Raw genomic sequence first — 20298 nt, 5'->3', positions numbered from 1 at the left:
TAGGATATACTGGAACTTGTTAAACCAAGAGATACTGGAATGTGTCAAAACAGGAGATATTCGAATGTGTCAAACCAGGAGATACTGGAACGTGTCATGCTAGGAGACACTGGAACGTGTCATGCCAGGGAGACACTGGAATGTGTCAAACCAGGAGATACTGGAACGTGTCAAACCAGGAGATACTGGAATGTGTCATGCTAGGAGTCACTGGAACGTGTCATGCCAGGTGATACACGAATGTGTCAAATCAGGAGTTACTAGAACGTGTCATGCTAGGAGTCACTGGAACGTGTCATGCCAGGAGATGCTGGAATTGTATCATGGCAGGTTATATTGAAATGTGTCAAACCAGGAGATACTGGAATGTGTCAAACCAGGAGATACTGGTACAGGTCATATTAGTTAGACTGGAACGTGTCATGCTAGTAGACACTGGCACGTGTCATGCTAGGTAGACACTGGAATGTGTCATGCCAGGTAGACGCTGGAACATGTCATGCCAGGTAGACAATGGAACCTGTCATTCCAGGGAGACACTGGAACGTGTCATGCTAGGTAGACACTGGAATGTGTCATGCCAGATAGACACTGGAATGTGTCATGCCAGGTAGACACTGGAACGTGTCATGCCAGGTAGACAATGGAACGTGTCATTCCAGGTAGACACTGGAACGTGTCATGCCAGGTAGACACTGAAACGTGTCATGCCAGAGAGACACTGGAATGTGCCATGCTAGGTAAACTCTGGAACGTGTCATACCAGAAATATACTGGAATGTGTCATGCCAGGTAGACACTGGAACGTGTCATGCTGGGTATACACTGGAACGTGTCATACTAGGTAGACGCTGGCACGTGTCATGCTAGGGAGACACTGGAACGTGTCATGCTAGGAAGACACTGGAATGTGTCATGCCAGAGAGACACTGGAACGTGTCATGCCAAGTCGACAGTGGAACGTGTCATGCTAGGTAGACACTGGAACGTGTCATGCTAGGGAGACTCTGGAACGTGTCATGGTAAGTAGACACTGGAACGTGTCATGCCAGAGAGATACTGGAACGTGTCAGGCTAGGAAGACACTGGAACGTGTCATGCTAGGAAGACACTGGAATGTGTCATGCCAGAGAGACACTGGAACGTGTCATGCCAGGGAGACACTGGAACGTGTTTTGCCAAGTAGACACTGGAACGTGTCATGCCAAGTCGACAGTGGAACGTGTCATGCTAGGTAGACACTGGAACGTGTCATGCTAGGGAGACTCTGGAACGTGTCATGGTAAGTAGACACTGGAACGTGTCATGCCAGAGAGATACTGGAACGTGTCAGGCTAGGAAGACACTGGAACGTGTCATGCTAGGAAGACACTGGAATGTGTCATGCCAGAGAGACACTGGAACGTGTCATGCCAGGGAGACACTGGAACGTGTCATGCCAGGGAGACACTGGAACGTGTCATACTAGGTAGACGCTGGCACGTGTCATGCTAGGTAAACACTGGAACGTGTCATGCCAGGGAGACACTAGAATGTGTCATGCCAAGTGGACATTGGAATGTGACACTTTAACATGTCATGTATCCTGCTAGATTCACTGATAGCTTCGTTCTCACAAAAAACCGCGAAAATGTAATGATTAAACTTCACCCATACACAGCAACATCACCCGGGTTATATACTAGTAGTTCACATCGTAGGTTATTATTCCGAGATCTTAAATTACTATCTCAAGATAATTATTTTATTTGTCTACAAATGGGCTTTCATACGTATTTGTGTTTTTACAGAAAGCAATGAATGAGTGAGGCCGACGGAGAAGTAAATATGTATTGTAAAAATAAAATAAAGCAGCGATAAAAAGGGGATTTTCCACCTTTCTCTAAATAACTCGTTACTTCATTTTGTGCATACGTATTTAGGTCAAAACTGCGCAAGCGCTGATCAACAAATTGTTAAGGATCTTTTGAAAATCGTTCTATTTACCTTGGTGTTGTGTTTTGTTTGACGTATAACGCAGGTGACACTTCAGTAGCAAGGCATATTAGCTGAAGAACCTGCAGAGACATTGCTCCATTTCAGGCCAATCTTTATATCTAACAAAGAATGCAATATGTCACTACGCAGAAGGAAGCGGTAAGTATAATGGATTCGGCAATTAATTTAGGGCTGTTATATTATTTTGTCAACTATTTAAGTTGTGCGATAAAATTTAGAGCATCTAAATGCTGTTTCTCGAGATTCAACTTGAAAAAAGTTTTGTTTTCGGTCAACAAATAGGATTGACATTTGTTTTTGGTATATAGTGAAACGCTTTAGCGTTTTGAACAACCAATAAAGTCTTACAATATCTATATATAGTGTTGAATCATCCACCATTGAGTAAGGACTTGTAATGCCAGGGGCCACCTGCTGTGTGATTAGTTGCCTGTGGTAAATACTCTTTGCTTTGACATATGTGTTTACATGTGGAGGTTTTTATCGATGTTTATGGGACTACTATACACTTAGTATGAAATGTACAGACAAGAGCAGTTATGAATTAATTACATTTAGTTGCGTAAACACGAAACCATGGTGACCGTTAGACATACAGTAATATATACGAACTCAATAGTACGTAGCATAAATTTATTGTTATTTTGACAACATGCCGTACAATACGCTACATATTCTAAATATCTGACACGTCAACACACTGTGAGCATAATCCTTCAGTGGATCTACGTTCGGGTTCTTATCAACATGATGACTCAATGATACCAAATCATTCGTCAAATAATACATACAAGGCATGTTATTGTCGTCAATACCTATGCAAAATGATTTCTTTTCTGCTAATCAACAGTTAATACAGATTGTGCAAATTAGGTCCAAATAGACACAGAAGAATTACCAGACAGGTTTCCATGCAAATATGGATGCTCCTGTATAATAACATCAGATTTCAAAAAAGCTAGACAAATCTTTACCTTTCGTGAATTTTTAAAATCAGGATTGATATTTGTTATTATATTGATTCATTTACCACACTAGAGCTGGGCTAAATATTTAGATACATTGGGTTGTTTACCACAATTGACCTGTGCTAAATATTTAGATACATTAGGTAGTTTACCACAATGGAGCTGGGCTAAATGTTTAGATACATTGGGTTGTTTACGACAATGGAGCTGGGCTAAATGTTTAAATACATTTGGTTATTTACCACAATGGAGTTGGGCTAAATGTTTAGATACATTGGGTTGTTCACCACAATGAAGCTGGGCTAAATGATTAGATACATTGGGATGTTTACCACACTAGAGCTGGACTAAATGTTTAGATACATTGGGTTGTTTACCACAATTGGCCTGGGCTAAATGTTTAGATACATTGGGCTGTGTACCACAATTGGCCTGGGCTAAATGTTTAGATACATTTGGTTGTTTATCACAATGAAGCTAGGCTAAATGTTTAGATACATTGGGCTGTTTACCACTATTGGCCTTGGCTAAATATTTAGATACATTGGGTTGTTCACCACAATGGAGTTGGGCTAAATGTTTAGATACATTGGGTTGTTCACCACACTAGAGCTGGGCTAAATGTTTAGATACATTGGGTTGTTTACCACAATGTAACTGGGCTAAATGTTTAGATACATTGGGTTGTTCACCACAATGGAGCTGGGCTAAATGTTTAGATACATTGGGTTGTTCACCACAATGAAGCTGGGCTAAATGTTTAGATACACTGGGATGTTTCCAACACTAGAGGTGGGCTAAGTGTTTAGATACAATCGGCTGTTTAACACACTGGAGCTGGGCTAAATGTTTAGATACATTGGGTTGTTCACCACACTAGAGCTGGGCTAAATGTTTAGATACATTGGGTTGTTTACCACAATGGAACTGGGCTAAATGTTCAGATACATATGGTTGTTTACTACAATAGAACTGGGCTAAATATTTAGATATATTCGGTTGTTCACCACAATGGAGCTAGGCTAAATGTTTATATACATTGGGTTGTTTACTACAATAGAGCTGGGCTAAATGTTTAAATATATTAGGTTGTTTACTACAATAGAGCTGTGCTAAATGTTTAGACACATTGGGTTGTTTTCCACAATGGAGCAAAGCTAAATGTTTAAATACATTGGGTTGTTTACGACAATAGAGCTGGGCTAAATGTTAAGATATATTCGGATGATTACCACAATGGAGTTGGACTAAATGTTTAGATACATTGCGTTGTTCACCACACTAGAGCTGGGCTAAATGTTTAGATACATTGGAATGTTTACCACAATTGGCCTGGGCTAAATGTTTAGATACATTGGGTTGTTTACCATAATGGAGCTGGGCTAAATGTTTAGATACATTGGGTTGTTCACCACAATGAAGCTGGGCTAAATGTTTAGATACATTGATTTGTTTACCATAATTGAGTTGGACTAAATGTTTAGATATATTGAGTTGTTTACCACACTAGGACTGGGCTAAATGTTTAGATATATTTGGATGTTTACCACAATGGTGCTGGGCTTAATGTTTAGATACGTTGGATTGTTTACCACAATAGAGCTGGGCTAAATGTTTAGATACATTGGGTTGTTTACCACAATTGGCCTGGGCTAAATGTTTAGATACATTGGGTTGTTTACCATAATGGAGCTGGGCTAAATGTTTAGATACATTGGGTTGTTCACCACAATGAAGCTGGGCTAAATGTTTAGATACATTGATTTGTTTACCATAATTGAGTTGGACTAAATGTTTAGATATATTGAGTTGTTTACCACACTAGGACTGGGCTAAATGTTTAGATATATTTGGATGTTTACCACAATTGAGCTGGACTAAATGTTTAGACACTTTGGGTTGTTTACTACAATAGAGGTGGGCTAAATATTTAGATATATTGGGATGATTACCACAATGGAGCTGGGCTAAATGTTTAGATACATTGGGTTGTTTACCACAATGGAGCTGGGCTGAATATTTAAATACATTGGGTTGTTTACCACAATTGGCCTGGGCTAAATGTTTAGATACATTGGGTTGTTTACCACAATTGGCCTGGGCTAACTGTTTAGATACATTTGGTTGTTTACCACAATGAAGCTGGGCTAAATGTTTAGATACATTGGGATGTTTCCAATACTAGAGGTGGGTTAAATGTTTATATACATTGGGTTGTTTACCACAATTGGCCTTGGCTAAATTTTTAGATACATTGGGTTGTTCACCACACTAAAGCTGGGCTAAATGTTTAGATACATTGGGTTGTTCCCCACAATGGAGCTGGGCTAAATGTTTAGATACATTGGGTTGTTCACCACAATGAAGCTGGGCTAAATGTTTAGATACACTGGGATGTTTCCAACACTAGAGGTGGGCTAAGTGTTTAGATACAATCGGCTGTTTAACACACTGGAGCTGGGCCAAATGTTTAGATACATTGATTTGTTTACCAGAATGGAGTTGGACTAAATGTATAGATACATTTGGTTGTTTACCATAATTGAGTTGGACTAAATGTTTAGATATATTTGGATGTTTACCACAATGGAGCTGGGCTGAAAATTTAAACACATTGGGTTGTTTATTACAATAGAGCTGGGCTAAATGTTTAAATACATTGGGTTGTTTACTACAATAGAACTGGGCTAAATGTTTAGATATATTGGGTTGTTCACTACACTAGAGCTGGAGTAAATGTTTAGATACATTGGGTCGTTTTCCACAATAGGGCTGGGCTAAATGTTTAAATACATTCGGTTGTTTACTACAATAGAGCTGGGTTAATATATTCGGATAATTACCACAATGGAGTTGAACTAAATGTTTAGATACATTGGGATGTTTACCACACTAGAGCTGGAATAAATGTTCAGATACATTGGGATGTTTACCACACTAGATCTGGACTAAATGTTTAGATACATTGGGATGTTTACCACAATTGGCCTGGGCTAAATGTTTAGATACATTGGGTTGTTTACCACAATTGGCCTGGGGTAAATATTTAGATACATTTGGTTGTTTACCACAATGAAGCTGGGCTAAATGTTTAGATGCATTGGGATGTTTCCAATACTAGAGGTAGGCTAACTGTTTAGATACATTGGTTTGTTTACCACAATTGGCCTGGGCTAAATGTTTAGATACATTGGGTTGTTCACCAAAACGGAGTTGGGCTAAATGTTTAGATACATTGGGTTGTTCACCACACTAGAGGTGGGCTAAATGTTTAGATACATTGGGTTGTTTACCACAATTGGCCTGGGCTAAATGTTTAGATACATTGGGTTGCTCACCAAAATGGAGTTGGGCTAAATGTTTAGATACATTGGGTTGTTCACCACACTAGAGGTGGGCTAAATGTTTAGATACATTGGGTTGTTTACTACAATAGAGCTGGGCTACATGTTTAGATACACTGGGTTGTTTACCACAATTAACCTGCGCTAAAAGTTTAGATACATTGGGTTGTTTTCCACAATGGTGCTGGGCTTAATGATTACATACATTGGATTGTTTACCACAATAGAGGTGGGCTAAATGTTTAGATACATTGGGTTGTTTACTGCAATAGAGCTGGGCTAAATATTTAGATACATTGGGTTGTTTACCACAATTGGCCTGGGCAAAATGTTTAGATTCATTTGGTTGTTTACCACAATGGAGTTGGGCTAAATGTTTAGATATATTGAGCTGTTCACCACAATGAAGCTGGGCTAAATGTTTAGATACACTGGGATGTTTCCAACACTAGAGGTGGGCTAAGTGTTTAGATACAATCGGCTGTTTAACACACTGGAGCTGGGCTAAATGTTTAGATACATTGATTTGTGTACCAGAATGGAGTTGGACTAAATGTTTAGATACATTTGGATGTTTACTACAATAGAACTGGGCTAAATATTTAGATGTATTCGGTTGTTCACCACAATGGAGCTAGGCTAAATATTTATATACATTGGGTTATTTTCCACAATGGAGCTGGGCTAAATGTTTAGATACATTGGGTTGTTTACTACAATAGAGCTGGGCTAAATGTTTAGATACACTGGGTTGTTTTCCACAATGGTGCTGGGCCTAATGTTTAGATAAATTGGATTGTTTACCACAATAGAGCTGGGCTAAATGTGTAGATACATTGGGTTGTTTACCACAATTGGCCTGGGCTAAATGTTTAGATTCATTTGGTTGTTTACCACAATGGAGTTGGGCTAATTGTTTAGATACATTGAGTTGTTCAAAACAATGAAATGGGCTAAATGTTTAGATACATTGGGATGTTTCCAACACTAGAGGTGGGATAAGTGTTTAGATACAATCGACTGTTTAACACACTGGAGCTGGGCTAAATGTTTTGATATATTGATTTGTTTACCAGAATTGAGTTGGACTACATGTTTAGATATATTGAGTTGTTTACCACACTAGGACTGGGCTAAATGTTTAGATATATTTGGATGTTTACCACAATTGAGCTGGACTAAATGTTTAGACACTTTTGGTTGTTTACTACAATAGAGGTGGTCTAAATATTTAGATATATTCGGATGATTACCACAATGGAGCTGGGATAAATGTTTAGATACATTGGGTTGTTTACCACAAGGGAGCTGGGCTGAATATTTAAATACATTGGGTTGTTTACTACAATAGAGCTGGGCTAAATATTTAAATACATTGGGTTGTTTACTACAATAGAACTGGGCTAAATGTTTAGATATATTGGGTTGTTCACCACACTAGAGCTGGAGTAAATGTTTAAATACATTCGGTTGTTTACTACAATAGAGCTGGGTTAATATATTCGGATGATTACCACAATGGAGTTGAACTAAATGTTTAGATACATTGGGATGTTTACCACACTAGAGCTGAAATAAATATTCAGATACATTGGGTTGTTCACCACACTAGATGTGGGCTAAATGTTTAGATACATTGGGTTGTTTACCACAATTGGCGTGGGCTAAATGTTTAGATACATTGGGTTTTTACCACAATGGAGCTGGGCTAAATATTTATATAAATTGGGTTGTTTACTACCAAAGAGCTGGGCTAATTGTTTAAATACATTGGGTTGTTTACTACAATAGAGCTGGGCTAAATGTTTAGATACATTGGGTTGTTTACCAAATGGAGCTGGGCTAAATGTTTATATACATTGGATTGTTCACCACAATGGAGCTGGGCTAAATGTTTAGATACATTGGCTTGTTCACTACAATGAAGCTGGGCTAAATCTTTAGATACACTGGGATGTTTCCAACACTAGAGGTGGGCTAAGTGTTTAGATACAATCGGCTGTTTAACACACTGGAGCTGGGCTAAATGTTTAGATACATTGATTTGTTTACCAGAATGGAGTTGGACTAAATGTTTAGATACATTTGGATGTTTACTACAATAGAACTGGGCTAAATATTTAGATAAAAACTTGGTTGTTCACCACAATGGAGCTAGGCTAAATGTTTATATACATTGGGTTGTTTACTACAATAGACCTGGGCTAAATCTTTAGATACACTGGGTTGTTTACAACAATTGACCTGCGCTAAATGTTTAGATTTATTGGGTTGTTTTCCACAATGGTGCTGGGTCTAATGTTTAGATACATTGGATTGTTTACCACAATAGAGCTGGGCTAAATGTGTAGATACATTGGGTTGTTTACAACAATTGGCCTGGGCTAAATATTTAGATTCATTTGGTTGTTTACCACAATGGAGTTGGGCTAAATGTTTAGATACATTGAGTTGTTCAAAACAATGAAGCTGGGATAAATGTTTAGATATATTGGGTTGTTCACTACACTAGAGCTGGAGTAAATGTTTAGATACATTGGGTCGTTTTCCACAATGGAGTTGGGCTAAATGTTTAGATACATTGGGTTGTTTACCACAATAGGGCTGGGCTAAATGTTTAAATACATTCGGTTGTTTACTACAATAGAGCTGGGTTAATATATTCGGATAATTACCACAATGGAGTTGAACTAAATGTTTAGATACATTGGGATGTTTACCACACTAGAGCTGGAATAAATGTTCAGATACATTGGGATGTTTACCACACTAGATCTGGACTAAATGTTTAGATACATTGGGATGTTTACCACAATTGGCCTGGGCTAAATGTTTAGATACATTGGGTTGTTTACCACAATTGGCCTGGGGTAAATATTTAGATACATTTGGTTGTTTACCACAATGAAGCTGGGCTAAATGTTTAGATGCATTGGGATGTTTCCAATACTAGAGGTAGGCTAACTGTTTAGATACATTGGTTTGTTTACCACAATTGGCCTGGGCTAAATGTTTAGATACATTGGGTTGTTCACCAAAACGGAGTTGGGCTAAATGTTTAGATACATTGGGTTGTTCACCACACTAGAGGTGGGCTAAATGTTTAGATACATTGGGTTGTTTACCACAATTGGCCTGGGCTAAATGTTTAGATACATTGGGTTGCTCACCAAAATGGAGTTGGGCTAAATGTTTAGATACATTGGGTTGTTCACCACACTAGAGGTGGGCTAAATGTTTAGATACATTGGGTTGTTTACTACAATAGAGCTGGGCTACGTGTTTAGATACACTGGGTTGTTTACCACAATTAACCTGCGCTAAAAGTTTAGATACATTGGGTTGTTTTCCACAATGGTGCTGGGCTTAATGATTACATACATTGGATTGTTTACCACAATAGAGGTGGGCTAAATGTTTAGATACATTGGGTTGTTTACTGCAATAGAGCTGGGCTAAATATTTAGATACATTGGGTTGTTTACCACAATTGGCCTGGGCAAAATGTTTAGATTCATTTGGTTGTTTACCACAATGGAGTTGGGCTAAATGTTTAGATATATTGAGCTGTTCACCACAATGAAGCTGGGCTAAATGTTTAGATACACTGGGATGTTTCCAACACTAGAGGTGGGCTAAGTGTTTAGATACAATCGGCTGTTTAACACACTGGAGCTGGGCTAAATGTTTAGATACATTGATTTGTGTACCAGAATGGAGTTGGACTAAATGTTTAGATACATTTGGATGTTTACTACAATAGAACTGGGCTAAATATTTAGATGTATTCGGTTGTTCACCACAATGGAGCTAGGCTAAATATTTATATACATTGGGTTATTTTCCACAATGGAGCTGGGCTAAATGTTTAGATACATTGGGTTGTTTACTACAATAGAGCTGGGCTAAATGTTTAGATACACTGGGTTGTTTTCCACAATGGTGCTGGGCCTAATGTTTAGATAAATTGGATTGTTTACCACAATAGAGCTGGGCTAAATGTGTAGATACATTGGGTTGTTTACCACAATTGGCCTGGGCTAAATGTTTAGATTCATTTGGTTGTTTACCACAATGGAGTTGGGCTAATTGTTTAGATACATTGAGTTGTTCAAAACAATGAAATGGGCTAAATGTTTAGATACATTGGGATGTTTCCAACACTAGAGGTGGGATAAGTGTTTAGATACAATCGACTGTTTAACACACTGGAGCTGGCTAAATGTTTTGATATATTGATTTGTTTACCAGAATTGAGTTGGACTACATGTTTAGATATATTGAGTTGTTTACCACACTAGGACTGGGCTAAATGTTTAGATATATTTGGATGTTTACCACAATTGAGCTGGACTAAATGTTTAGACACTTTTGGTTGTTTTACTACAATAGAGGTGGTCTAAATATTTAGATATATTCGGATGATTACCACAATGGAGCTGGGATAAATGTTTAGATACATTGGGTTGTTTACCACAAGGGAGCTGGGCTGAATATTTAAATACATTGGGTTGTTTACTACAATAGAGCTGGGCTAAATATTTAAATACATTGGGTTGTTTACTACAATAGAACTGGGCTAAATGTTTAGATATATTGGGTTGTTCACCACACTAGAGCTGGAGTAAATGTTTAAATACATTCGGTTGTTTACTACAATAGAGCTGGGTTAATATATTCGGATGATTACCACAATGGAGTTGAACTAAATGTTTAGATACATTGGGATGTTTACCACACTAGAGCTGAAATAAATATTCAGATACATTGGGTTGTTCACCACACTAGATGTGGGCTAAATGTTTAGATACATTGGGTTGTTTACCACAATTGGCGTGGGCTAAATGTTTAGATACATTGGGTTTTTACCACAATGGAGCTGGGCTAAATATTTATATAAATTGGGTTGTTTACTACCAAAGAGCTGGGCTAATTGTTTAAATACATTGGGTTGTTTACTACAATAGAGCTGGGCTAAATGTTTAGATACATTGGGTTGTTTACCAAATGGAGCTGGGCTAAATGTTTATATACATTGGATTGTTCACCACAATGGAGCTGGGCTAAATGTTTAGATACATTGGCTTGTTCACTACAATGAAGCTGGGCTAAATCTTTAGATACACTGGGATGTTTCCAACACTAGAGGTGGGCTAAGTGTTTAGATACAATCGGCTGTTTAACACACTGGAGCTGGGCTAAATGTTTAGATACATTGATTTGTTTACCAGAATGGAGTTGGACTAAATGTTTAGATACATTTGGATGTTTACTACAATAGAACTGGGCTAAATATTTAGATAAAAACTTGGTTGTTCACCACAATGGAGCTAGGCTAAATGTTTATATACATTGGGTTGTTTACTACAATAGACCTGGGCTAAATCTTTAGATACACTGGGTTGTTTACAACAATTGACCTGCGCTAAATGTTTAGATTTATTGGGTTGTTTTCCACAATGGTGCTGGGTCTAATGTTTAGATACATTGGATTGTTTACCACAATAGAGCTGGGCTAAATGTGTAGATACATTGGGTTGTTTACAACAATTGGCCTGGGCTAAATATTTAGATTCATTTGGTTGTTTACCACAATGGAGTTGGGCTAAATGTTTAGATACATTGAGTTGTTCAAAACAATGAAGCTGGGATAAATGTTTAGATACATTGGGATGTTTCCAACACTAGAGGTGGGATAAGTGTTAAGATACAATCGACTGTTTAACACACTGGAGCTGGGCTAAATGTTTAGATACATTGATTTGTTTACCAGAATTGAGTTGGACTAAATGTTTAGATATATTGAGTTGTTCACCACAATAGAGCTGGAGTAAATGTTTAGATACATTGGGTTGTTTTCCACAATGGAGCTGGGCTAAATGTTTAGATACATTGGGTTGTTTACCACAATAGGGCTGGGCTAAATGTTTAGATACATTGGGTTGTTTACCACAATAGAGCTGGGTCAATATATTCGGATGATTACCACAATGGAGTTGAACTAAATGTTTAGATACATTGGGATGTTTACCACACTAGAGCTGGAATAAATGTTCAGATACATTGGGATGTTTACCACACTAGAGCTGGACTAAATGTTTAGATACATTGGGTTGTTTACCACAATTGGCCTGGGCTAAATGTTTCGATACATTGGGTTGTTTACCACAATGAAGTTGGGCTAAATGTTTAGATACATTGGGATGTTTCCAATACTAGAGGTTGGCTAAATGTTTAGATACATTGGGTTGTTTACCACAATTGGCCTGGGCTAAATGTTTAGATACATTGGGTTGTTCACCACACTAGAGGTGGGCTAAATGTTTAGATACATTGGGTTGTTTACCACAATTGGCGTGGGCTAAATGTTTAGATACATTGGGATGTTTACCACAATGGAGCTGGGCTAAATATTCATATACATTGGGTTGTGTACTACCAAAGAGCTGCGCTAAATGTTTAAATACATTGGGTTGTTTACTGCAATAGAGCTGCGCTAAATGTTTAAATACATTGGGTTGTTTACCAAAAGGAGCTGGGCTAAATGTTTAGATACATTGGATTGTTCACCACAATGGAGCTGGGCTAAATGTTTAGATACATTGGGTTGTTCACCACAATGAAGCTGGGCTAAATCTTTAGATACACTGGGATGTTTCCAACACTAGAGGTGGGCTAAGTGTTTAGATACAATCGGCTGTTTAACACACTGGAGCTGGGCTAAATGTTTAGATACATTGATTTGTTTACCAGAATGGAGTTGGACTAAATGTTTATATACATTAGGATGTTTACTACAATAGAACTGGGCTAAATATTTAGATAAATTCGGTTGTTCACCACAATGAAGCTAGACTAAATGTTTATATACATTGGGTTGTTTACTACAATAGAGCTGGGCTAAATGTTTAGATACACTGGGTCTTTTACCACAATTGACCTGCGCTAAATTGTTAGATACATTGGGTTGTTTTCCACAATGGTGCTGGGCCTAATGTTTAGATACATTGGATTGTTTACGACAATAGAGCTGGGCTAAATGTGTAGATTCATTGGGTTGTTTACTGCAATAGAGCTGGGCTAAATGTTTAGATACATTGGGTTGTTTACCACAATTGGCCTGGGCTAAATGTTTAGATTCATTTGGTTGTTTACCACAATGGAGTTGGGCTAAATGTTTAGATACATTGATTTGTTCAAAACAATGAAGCTGGGCTAAATGTTTAGATACATTGGGATGTTTCCAACACTAGAGGTGGGCTAAGTGTTTTGATACAATCAACTGTTTAACACATTGGAGCTGGGCTAAATGTTTAGATACTTTGATTTATTTACCAGAATTGAGTTGGACTAAATGTTTAGATATATTGAGTTGTTTACCGCACTAGGACTGGGCTAAATGTTTAGATATATTTGGATGTTTACCACAATTGTGCTGGACTAAATGTTTAGACACTTTGGGTTGTTTACTACAATAGAGGCGGGCTAAATATTCAGATATATTCGGATGATTACCACAATGGAGCTGGGATAAATGTTTAGATACATTGGGTTGTTTACCACAATGGAGCTGGGCTAAATGTTTAGATACATTGGGTTGTTTACCACAATTGGCCTGGGCTAAATGTTTAGATACATTGGGTTGTTTACCATAATGGAGCTGGGCTAAATGTTTAGATACATTGGGTTGTTCACCACAATGAAGCTGGGCTAAATGTTTAGATACATTGGGTTGTTCACCACAATGAAGCTGGGCTAAATGTTTAGATACACTGGGATGTTTCCAACACTAGAGGTGGGCTAAGTGTTTAGATACAATCGGCTGTTTAACACACTGGAGCTGGGCCAAATGTTTAGATACATTGATTTGTTTACCAGAATGGAGTTGGACTAAATGTATAGATACATTTGGTTGTTTACCATAATTGAGTTGGACTAAATGTTTAGATATATTTGGATGTTTACCACAATGGAGCTGGGCTGAAAATTTAAACACATTGGGTTGTTTATTACAATAGAGCTGGGCTAAATGTTTAAATACATTGGGTTGTTTACTACAATAGAACTGGGCTAAATGTTTAGATATATTGGGTTGTTCACTACACTAGAGCTGGAGTAAATGTTTAGATACATTGGGTCGTTTTCCACAATGGAGTTGGGCTAAATGTTTAGATACATTGGGTTGTTTACCACAATAGGGCTGGGCTAAATGTTTAAATACATTCGGTTGTTTACTACAATAGAGCTGGGTTAATATATTCGGATAATTACCACAATGGAGTTGAACTAAATGTTTAGATACATTGGGATGTTTACCACACTAGAGCTGGAATAAATGTTCAGATACATTGGGATGTTTACCACACTAGATCTGGACTAAATGTTTAGATACATTGGGATGTTTACCACAATTGGCCTGGGCTAAATGTTTAGATACATTGGGTTGTTTACCACAATTGGCCTGGGGTAAATATTTAGATACATTTGGTTGTTTACCACAATGAAGCTGGGCTAAATGTTTAGATGCATTGGGATGTTTCCAATACTAGAGGTAGGCTAAATGTTTAGATACATTGGTTTGTTTACCACAATTGGCCTGGGCTAAATGTTTAGATACATTGGGTTGTTCACCAAAACGGAGTTGGGCTAAATGTTTAGATACATTGGGTTGTTCACCACACTAGAGGTGGGCTAAATGTTTAGATACATTGGGTTGTTTACCACAATTGGCCTGGGCTAAATGTTTAGATACATTGGGTTGCTCACCAAAATGGAGTTGGGCTAAATGTTTAGATACATTGGGTTGTTCACCACACTAGAGGTGGGCTAAATGTTTAGATACATTGGGTTGTTTACTACAATAGAGCTGGGCTACATGTTTAGATACACTGGGTTGTTTACCACAATTAACCTGCGCTAAAAGTTTAGATACATTGGGTTGTTTTCCACAATGGTGCTGGGCTTAATGATTACATACATTGGATTGTTTACCACAATAGAGGTGGGCTAAATGTTTAGATACATTGGGTTGTTTACTGCAATAGAGCTGGGCTAAATATTTAGATACATTGGGTTGTTTACCACAATTGGCCTGGGCAAAATGTTTAGATTCATTTGGTTGTTTACCACAATGGAGTTGGGCTAAATGTTTAGATATATTGAGCTGTTCACCACAATGAAGCTGGGCTAAATGTTTAGATACACTGGGATGTTTCCAACACTAGAGGTGGGCTAAGTGTTTAGATACAATCGGCTGTTTAACACACTGGAGCTGGGCTAAATGTTTAGATACATTGATTTGTGTACCAGAATGGAGTTGGACTAAATGTTTAGATACATTTGGATGTTTACTACAATAGAACTGGGCTAAATATTTAGATGTATTCGGTTGTTCACCACAATGGAGCTAGGCTAAATATTTATATACATTGGGTTATTTTCCACAATGGAGCTGGGCTAAATGTTTAGATACATTGGGTTGTTTACTACAATAGAGCTGGGCTAAATCTTTAGATACACTGGGTTGTTTTCCACAATGGTGCTGGGCCTAATGTTTAGATAAATTGGATTGTTTACCACAATAGAGCTGGGCTAAATGTGTAGATACATTGGGTTGTTTACCACAATTGGCCTGGGCTAAATGTTTAGATTCATTTGGTTGTTTACCACAATGGAGTTGGGCTAATTGTTTAGATACATTGAGTTGTTCAAAACAATGAAATGGGCTAAATGTTTAGATACATTGGGATGTTTCCAACACTAGAGGTGGGATAAGTGTTTAGATACAATCGACTGTTTAACACACTGGAGCTGGGCTAAATGTTTTGATATATTGATTTGTTTACCAGAATTGAGTTGGACTACATGTTTAGATATATTGAGTTGTTTACCACACTAGGACTGGGCTAAATGTTTAGATATATTTGGATGTTTACCACAATTGAGCTGGACTAAATGTTTAGACACTTTTGGTTGTTTACTACAATAGAGGTGGTCTAAATATTTAGATATATTCGGATGATTACCACAATGGAGCTGGGATAAATGTTTAGATACATTGGGTTGTTTACCACAAGGGAGCTGGGCTGAATATTTAAATACATTGGGTTGTTTACTACAATAGAGCTGGGCTAAATATTTAAATACATTGGGTTGTTTACTACAATAGAACTGGGCTAAATGTTTAGATATATTGGGTTGTTCACCACACTAGAGCTGGAGTAAATGTTTAAATACATTCGGTTGTTTACTACAATAGAGCTGGGTTAATATATTCGGATGATTACCACAATGGAGTTGAACTAAATGTTTAGATACATTGGGATGTTTACCACACTAGAGCTGAAATAAATATTCAGATACATTGGGTTGTTCACCACACTAGATGTGGGCTAAATGTTTAGATACATTGGGTTGTTTACCACAATTGGCGTGGGCTAAATGTTTAGATACATTGGGTTTTTACCACAATGGAGCTGGGCTAAATATTTATATAAATTGGGTTGTTTACTACCAAAGAGCTGGGCTAATTGTTTAAATACATTGGGTTGTTTACTACAATAGAGCTGGGCTAAATGTTTAGATACATTGGGTTGTTTACCAAATGGAGCTGGGCTAAATGTTTATATACATTGGATTGTTCACCACAATGGAGCTGGGCTAAATGTTTAGATACATTGGCTTGTTCACTACAATGAAGCTGGGCTAAATCTTTAGATACACTGGGATGTTTCCAACACTAGAGGTGGGCTAAGTGTTTAGATACAATCGGCTGTTTAACACACTGGAGCTGGGCTAAATGTTTAGATACATTGATTTGTTTACCAGAATGGAGTTGGACTAAATGTTTAGATACATTTGGATGTTTACTACAATAGAACTGGGCTAAATATTTAGATAAAAACTTGGTTGTTCACCACAATGGAGCTAGGCTAAATGTTTATATACATTGGGTTGTTTACTACAATAGACCTGGGCTAAATCTTTAGATACACTGGGTTGTTTACAACAATTGACCTGCGCTAAATGTTTAGATTTATTGGGTTGTTTTCCACAATGGTGCTGGGTCTAATGTTTAGATACATTGGATTGTTTACCACAATAGAGCTGGGCTAAATGTGTAGATACATTGGGTTGTTTACAACAATTGGCCTGGGCTAAATATTTAGATTCATTTGGTTGTTTACCACAATGGAGTTGGGCTAAATGTTTAGATACATTGAGTTGTTCAAAACAATGAAGCTGGGATAAATGTTTAGATACATTGGGATGTTTCCAACACTAGAGGTGGGATAAGTGTTAAGATACAATCGACTGTTTAACACACTGGAGCTGGGCTAAATGTTTAGATACATTGATTTGTTTACCAGAATTGAGTTGGACTAAATGTTTAGATATATTGAGTTGTTCACCACAATAGAGCTGGAGTAAATGTTTAGATACATTGGGTTGTTTTCCACAATGGAGCTGGGCTAAATGTTTAGATACATTGGGTTGTTTACCACAATAGGGCTGGGCTAAATGTTTAGATACATTGGGTTGTTTACCACAATAGAGCTGGGTCAATATATTCGGATGATTACCACAATGGAGTTGAACTAAATGTTTAGATACATTGGGATGTTTACCACACTAGAGCTGGAATAAATGTTCAGATACATTGGGATGTTTACCACACTAGAGCTGGACTAAATGTTTAGATACATTGGGTTGTTTACCACAATTGGCCTGGGCTAAATGTTTCGATACATTGGGTTGTTTACCACAATGAAGTTGGGCTAAATGTTTAGATACATTGGGATGTTTCCAATACTAGAGGTTGGCTAAATGTTTAGATACATTGGGTTGTTTACCACACTAGAGGTGGGCTAAATGTTTAGATACATTGGGTTGTTCACCACACTAGAGGTGGGCTAAATGTTTAGATACATTGGGTTGTTTACCACAATTGGCGTGGGCTAAATGTTTAGATACATTGGGATGTTTACCACAATGGAGCTGGGCTAAATATTCATATACATTGGGTTGTGTACTACCAAAGAGCTGCGCTAAATGTTTAAATACATTGGGTTGTTTACTGCAATAGAGCTGCGCTAAATGTTTAAATACATTGGGTTGTTTACCAAAAGGAGCTGGGCTAAATGTTTAGATACATTGGATTGTTCACCACAATGGAGCTGGGCTAAATGTTTAGATACATTGGGTTGTTCACCACAATGAAGCTGGGCTAAATCTTTAGATACACTGGGATGTTTCCAACACTAGAGGTGGGCTAAGTGTTTAGATACAATCGGCTGTTTAACACACTGGAGCTGGGCTAAATGTTTAGATACATTGATTTGTTTACCAGAATGGAGTTGGACTAAATGTTTATATACATTAGGATGTTTACTACAATAGAACTGGGCTAAATATTTAGATAAATTCGGTTGTTCACCACAATGAAGCTAGACTAAATGTTTATATACATTGGGTTGTTTACTACAATAGAGCTGGGCTAAATGTTTAGATACACTGGGTCTTTTACCACAATTGACCTGCGCTAAATTGTTAGATACATTGGGTTGTTTTCCACAATGGTGCTGGGCCTAATGTTTAGATACATTGGATTGTTTACGACAATAGAGCTGGGCTAAATGTGTAGATTCATTGGGTTGTTTACTGCAATAGAGCTGGGCTAAATGTTTAGATACATTGGGTTGTTTACCACAATTGGCCTGGGCTAAATGTTTAGATTCATTTGGTTGTTTACCACAATGGAGTTGGGCTAAATGTTTAGATACATTGATTTGTTCAAAACAATGAAGCTGGGCTAAATGTTTAGATACATTGGGATGTTTCCAACACTAGAGGTGGGCTAAGTGTTTTGATACAATCAACTGTTTAACACATTGGAGCTGGGCTAAATGTTTAGATACTTTGATTTATTTACCAGAATTGAGTTGGACTAAATGTTTAGATATATTGAGTTGTTTACCGCACTAGGACTGGGCTAAATGTTTAGATATATTTGGATGTTTACCACAATTGTGCTGGACTAAATGTTTAGACACTTTGGGTTGTTTACTACAATAGAGGCGGGCTAAATATTCAGATATATTCGGATGATTACCACAATGGAGCTGGGATAAATGTTTAGATACATTGGGTTGTTTACCACAATGGAGCTGGGCTGAATATTTAAATACATTGGGTTGTTTACTACAATAGAGCTGGGCTAAATGTTTAAATACATTGGGTTGTTTACCACAATTGGCATGGGCTAAATGTTTAGATACATTGGGTTGTTTACCACAATTGTCCTGGGCTAAATGTTTAGATACATGTGGGTTGTTCACCACAATGGAGTTGGGCTAAATGTTCAGATACATTGGGTTGTTCACCACACTAGAGGTGGGCTAAATATTTAGATACATTGGGTTGTTTACCACAATTGGCCTGGGCTAAATGTTTAGATACATTGGTGTTTTTAACACACTGGAGCTGGGCTAAATGTTTAGATACATTGATTTGTTTACCAGAATTGAGTTGGACTAAATGTTTAGATACATTGGGTTGTTTACTACAATAGAGCTGGGGTAAATGCTTAAATACGTTGGGTTGTTTTCCACAATGGAGTTGGACTAAATGTTTAGATGCATTGGGTTGTTCACCACAATAGAGCTGGGCTTAATGTTTAGATACATTGGGTTGTTTTCCACAATAGTGCTGGGCTTAATGTTTAGATACATTGGCTTGTTCACCACAATTGGCCTGGGCTAAATGTTTAGATACATTGGGTTGTTTACCACAATAGAGCTGGGCTAAATGTTTAGATACATTGGGTTGTTTTCCACAATAGGGCTGGGGTAAAATGTTTAGATACATTGGGTTGTTTACCACAATAGAGCTGGGCTAAATGTTTAGATACATTGGGTTGTTTTCCACAATAGTGCTGGGCTTAATGTTTAGATACATTGGGTTGTTTACCACAATTGGCCTGGGCTAAA

General features: G+C 37.7%; 1 long non-coding RNA gene across 1 annotated transcript in view; it reads left to right on the top strand.

Moving 5' to 3' along the window:
- Positions 1-1241: 1241 nt before the first annotated feature.
- LOC146732312 (uncharacterized) overlaps positions 1242-20298 on the top strand; it is a 49360-nt gene continuing 30303 nt past the window's right edge. Inside the window, exons 1-2 of the long non-coding RNA XR_014927057.1 lie at positions 1242-1282; positions 2021-2136. This is a non-coding gene — a long non-coding RNA (uncharacterized LOC146732312). The remainder of the gene's footprint in view (positions 1283-2020; positions 2137-20298) is intronic.

This window comes from Saccoglossus kowalevskii, chromosome 18, assembly GCF_978046115.1.
Source record: "Saccoglossus kowalevskii chromosome 18, keSacKowa6.1, whole genome shotgun sequence".
Lineage (NCBI taxonomy): Eukaryota > Metazoa > Hemichordata > Enteropneusta > Harrimaniidae > Saccoglossus > Saccoglossus kowalevskii.
Note: the sequence above shows the minus strand (reverse complement) of the source record. Positions and strands in the feature narration are given on the sequence as shown.